This window comes from Phoenix dactylifera, unplaced genomic scaffold (genome assembly GCF_009389715.1).
Source record: "Phoenix dactylifera cultivar Barhee BC4 unplaced genomic scaffold, palm_55x_up_171113_PBpolish2nd_filt_p 000213F, whole genome shotgun sequence".
NCBI lineage: Eukaryota > Viridiplantae > Streptophyta > Magnoliopsida > Arecales > Arecaceae > Phoenix > Phoenix dactylifera.
The window spans coordinates 662900-667955 of NW_024067724.1; the positions used below are offsets into that span (position 1 = coordinate 662900).

General features: G+C 41.8%; 1 non-coding gene across 1 annotated transcript; it reads left to right on the plus strand.

Moving 5' to 3' along the window:
- Positions 1-4746: 4746 nt before the first annotated feature.
- On the plus strand, positions 4747-4852 carry LOC120105164. Its single transcript, XR_005507536.1, has one exon. It is a non-coding gene; the product is annotated as a small nucleolar RNA R71 (small nucleolar RNA).
- The last annotated feature ends 204 nt before the right edge of the window (positions 4853-5056 follow it).

A 5056-nucleotide genomic window follows, 5' to 3' on the forward strand; every position in this document is an offset into this window, starting at 1 on the left:
TTTAAAACATGTTCACCATTGAGGTGTTGGATCTCTACTGCACCATAAGAAAAAACCTTTTTCACTACGAATAGTCCATCCCACCTAGAGCGAAGTTTACCCGGGAAGAGTCGCAACTTTGAATTGAATAGCCAAACCTTTTGACCAGGTTCGAAGGACTTACGGTTAATATTTTTATCATGAAAAGTCTTAGTCCTTGCTTTATAAATTTTAGCATTTTCATAAGCCTCATTGCGCAATTCTTCAAGTTCACTTAGTTGGAGTTTTTGGTGAGGACCAGTTACTGCCATGTCTAAGTTAAACTTTTTGATAGCCCAGAAAGCTCTATGTTCAAGTTCTACCGGTAAGTGACAAGCTTTTCCAAAAACTAATCGGTAGGGAGACATGCCAATAGGAGTTTTGTAGGCAGTACGATAGGCCCAGAGTGCATCATTTATCCTTTGAGACCAATCTTTCCTATCGGGACGTACCGTTTTTTCTAAGATGTGTTTTAACTCCCTATTGGATACCTCGACTTGTCCACTCGTTTGGGGATGGTATGGGGTAGCAACTTTGTGGGTGATGTTATATTTGCGAGCCAAAGCCTCGAAAGACCGGTTGCAAAAATGAGATCCCCCATCACTGATGATGGCTTGGGGTGTGCCAAAACGACAAAAGATGTTTTCATGTAAAAATTTAATCACAACCTTGTGGTCATTAGTTTTAGTGGCGACAGCTTCTACCCATTTTGAAACATAATCAACCCCTACAAGAATATATTCGAAACCAAAGGATGGTGGGAAAGGGCCCATAAAGTCAATACCCCATACATCAAATATTTCTACAATTAAAATAGGATTGAGAGGCATCATATCTCTACGGGAGATGGTACCCATCCGTTGGCACCGTTCACAAGTTTGGAAAAAGTTATGGACATCTTTGAAAAGTGTGGGCCAATAAAATCCACTCTGTAAAACTTTTGCTGCAGTTTTTCTACCCCCAAAATGTCCCTCACAAGCTTGTGAATGGCAGAATGAAAGAATACTTTGAAATTCGCATTCGGGGACACATCGACGGATTACTTAATCGGGACAATACTTGAATAGATCGGGATCATCCCAATAATAGAACTTTACTTGTGAAAAGAATCGGTTTTTGTCTTGAGTTGACCAATCATCAGGAATTCGTCATATGGCAAGGTAATTTACTATGTTTGCAAACCATGGCGTTTTCATTTCTTGTACCCCAAATAATTGTTCATCTGGGAAAGCATCATGTAAGGGTGAGGTATTCTTAGAGGGCTCAAGAAGAATCCTAGATAAGTGGTCTGCTACGACATTTGCAGTTCCTTTCTTGTCACGAATTTCTAGATCAAATTCTTGTAATAAAAGAATCCATCGAATCAGACGGGGTTTGGTGTCCTTCTTTGCAAGAAGGTGTCGAAGGGCAGCATGATCAGTGAATACGATAACCTTGGATCCTAATAGGTAAGATCGAAACTTGTCTAGCGCGAATACTACAGCTAGCAATTCTTTCTCAGTGGTGGTGTAGTTCAATTGTGCATCTGAGAGTGCTTTACTAGCGTAGTAGATGACATGAGGTACTTTATCTAGCCGTTGTCCTAAAACTGCCCCAATTGCATAGTCGGATGCGTCACACATTAATTCAAATGGAAGGGTCCAATTAGGGGGCCGTATGATAGGTGCAGTGGTCAATTTCGAGCGAAGATTTTCAAATGCCTCCTCGCATACTTTATCAAAGACAAAGGGAATGTCCTTGGCGAGAAGATTGCACAAGGGTTTGGAAATCTTGCTGAAATCCTGAATGAAGCGACGGTAGAAACCAGCATGGCCAAGGAATGATCGGATTTGTTTCACAGTTTTGGGTGGAGGGAGATTGGAAATAAGATCGACTTTGGCTTTATCTACTTCAATGCCCCTCTTGGACACGACGTGTCCTAAAACTATGCCTTCTTGAACCATGAAATGGCTCTTTTCCCAACTTAATACTAGGTTGGTCTTCTTACATCTTTTCAAAACTAAGGTCAAATTGTCCAGACAATCGTCAAAAGATAGGCCAAAAATTGAGAAATCATCAATGAACACTTCTAGAAAGTTTTCCACCATATCTGAAAAAATGGCCATCATGCATCGTTGAAAAGTTGTGGGTGCATTGCATAGTCCAAAAGGTATCCTCCTATATGCAAATGTCCCAAATGGGCAAGTAAAGGTGGTTTTCTCTTGATCGTCCGGGTAAACAGGTACTTGATTATATCCAGAATAACCATTTAAGAAGCAGTAGAAACCTTGACCAGCCAACCGTTCCAAAATTTGATCTATGAAAGGTAGAGGGAAATGGTCCTTCCTAGTCATTGAATTAAGTTTTCTGTAGTCAATGCACACGCGCCAACCTGTGGTTGTGCGTGTTTGTATCAATTCTCCTTCCGTATTTTCAACCACAGTGATACCTGATTTCTTGGGTACCACTTGTGTCGGACTCACCCACTTACTATCAAAAATTGGATAAATGATTCCGGCATCTAATAACTTCACCACTTCTTTCTTGACTACCTTCTTCATGTTAGGATTGAGTCTTCTTTGCATTTCTCGAGTGGGCTTTGCATCATCTTCGAGGTGGATTCGATGCATGCATATGGAGGGGTCAACCCCTTTCAAATCGGCTACAGACCATCCTATGGCATGTTTATTCTCTTCTAGTACCCTTAAAAGTTTACCCTCCTGTTCAGTAGATAAGTTGGCCGCGATGATTACAGGGAGGGTATCTTCTGGTCCTAGAAAGGCATACTTAAGAGTTGTCGGAAGTGGCTTTAACTCAAGTTTAGGTGGAGAATCAATGGAAGGACAAAGTGGTGCGCTAGCAATGGGGAGAAGAGGTTCAGGTCGGATCTTCCAAGGAAGGGAACTCATGGGAGATTGATTGTCGAGTAAGATGTTGACTTCTTCTATGGCCTTGTCTATGTCAAAGTTGTTAATGTCAAAATGGGCCAAGCATGCCTCTAGGGGGTCATCTGCTAAGATATAGGGAAAGGCTTCCTCTACAAGATCATCCATTTCATCAATTAGGCAACACCCGTCTTCCCTCACATGTTGGTCAGTGGCATGAAACACATTCAACTTAATTTTCATGTTCCCAAATGATATATTCATTGCCCCAGTTCTACAGTTGATACATGCATTGGCTGTAGCTAAAAAGGGACGACCAAGAATCACAGGAATTTGTTTTTTAAGGTTGGGCACATGTTCCATGTCAAGGACGATAAAATCTACTGGAAAATAGAATTTGTCTACCTTGACAAGAACATTTTCAATCATCCCCCGTGGTATCTTCACAGATCGATCAGCCAATTGTAAGGACACCGAGGTAGGTTTTAATTCGCCTAACCCAAATTTTTCATAGATTGAATAGGGTAGAAGATTCACACTTGCCCCTAGATCTAAGAGTGCTCGGTCGATGGAGTTATTTCCTATGACACAGGAAATAGTGGGAGCACCAGGATCTTTGAACTTTGGAGGGGTGTTGTGTTGGAGAATGGAACTTACCTGCTCAGTTAGGAGGACCTTTTTAGGCACATGTGTCCTAGATTTCCGCTTTTGGGTGCAAAGGTCTTTGAGAAATTTGGCATAGGAGGGAACTTGTTTGATGGCATCAAGGAGTGGGAGGTTGATTTTAACTTGTTTGAAGACCTCCATCATCTCTTCTAATGAAGTTCCCTTCTTGCCAAAGGGAGAGGGTGCATTAAGTGCTTCAGGGAATGGAGCCTTTGAAATGTGGGTTGTGGCAGATGGTGGACTAACTGAAGAAGGTTTTGGATTTTTATGTGATACATTCCTCTCCTCTTCTTCACCTTCCTTATTGTTACCCTCCCCAACCTTATTATCTATTATACGTCCACTCCTTAGGGTAGTCAAAGCATTGGCTTGCTCATGATTTAGTCGAGTTTCTTGAGCCACGTATTGTCCCCTAGGATTACTCATTGGTTGACTTGGAAGCTTACCTTCCTCTCGCTTGTTTAATGCATTGGCTAGTTGACCCATTTGGGATTCTAGCTTAGCAATTGATTGCGTGTGAGAGTGCAATAGTTGTGTGTTTGCCTCCAAACCTTGAAGGGCAGTCAACACTTTCTCCTCAAAGGCTGTATTTCTTTGGGTTGGAGGAGGAGGATGTTGAAATTGAGTTGAGGGACGGTAGAGATGAAAATTCTGAGGGTTTTGAAAATTTTGGGAGTAGGGTTGGGTAGTATTCGAAGCTTGCTGCCTCCAAGAAAAATTTGGATGATTCCGCCATCCCGGATTATATGTATTGGAAAATGGATCATTACCCGGTCTGGGTTGTGTTTGAGCAGCATTGATGTGTTCTTGCACGAGTTCGGAGAATTGGGGTGCTGAGGGGCACTCATGAATAGGATGCGATGGGCTAGAACAGATAGCACACACTTGTGCTTGGGAAGAGCTAACGACATATCCTCCTATCATCAGTTGGTCGATCTTATGGGACAATGCATCTACCTTGCTAGACAGGTCCATAGAATGACTTATTTCACAAATGGTCCCTTTTCTTTGAGAACTCGGAGATACTTGACGAGAACAGGAAGCATGGTGGAGGGAGTTTTCATTAAGATTTTTAAATAATTGCCATGCTTCATGCTCATTTTGAAGCATGAAAGTCCCCCCGCATGCAGCATCGATCATCTGACGGTTTCGTTCAGTCAATCCGTCATAAAAACATTGCACTAATTGCCACTTAGGTATTTGATGATGAGGGCATTTACGGATTAGGTCCCTAAATCTCTCCCAAGTTTCATGAAATTCTTCTTCCTCAGTTTGGGAGAAGCTTGTAATGGCACGTCTAAACTGGTTCGTTCTTCCTATGGGAAAGTATTTTTTAAGGAATTCTTGTTGCATTTGATCCCAAGAACGAATCTAGTTAGCTTCTAAAGAATTCAGCCATTGTTTGGCTCTATCTTTAAGGGAGAAAGGGAATAATCTAAGTTTCAGAGCATCATCAGTGAAGTTCTGAATCTTGACTGTGGTGCAAATCTCAAGGAATTCATCTAGGT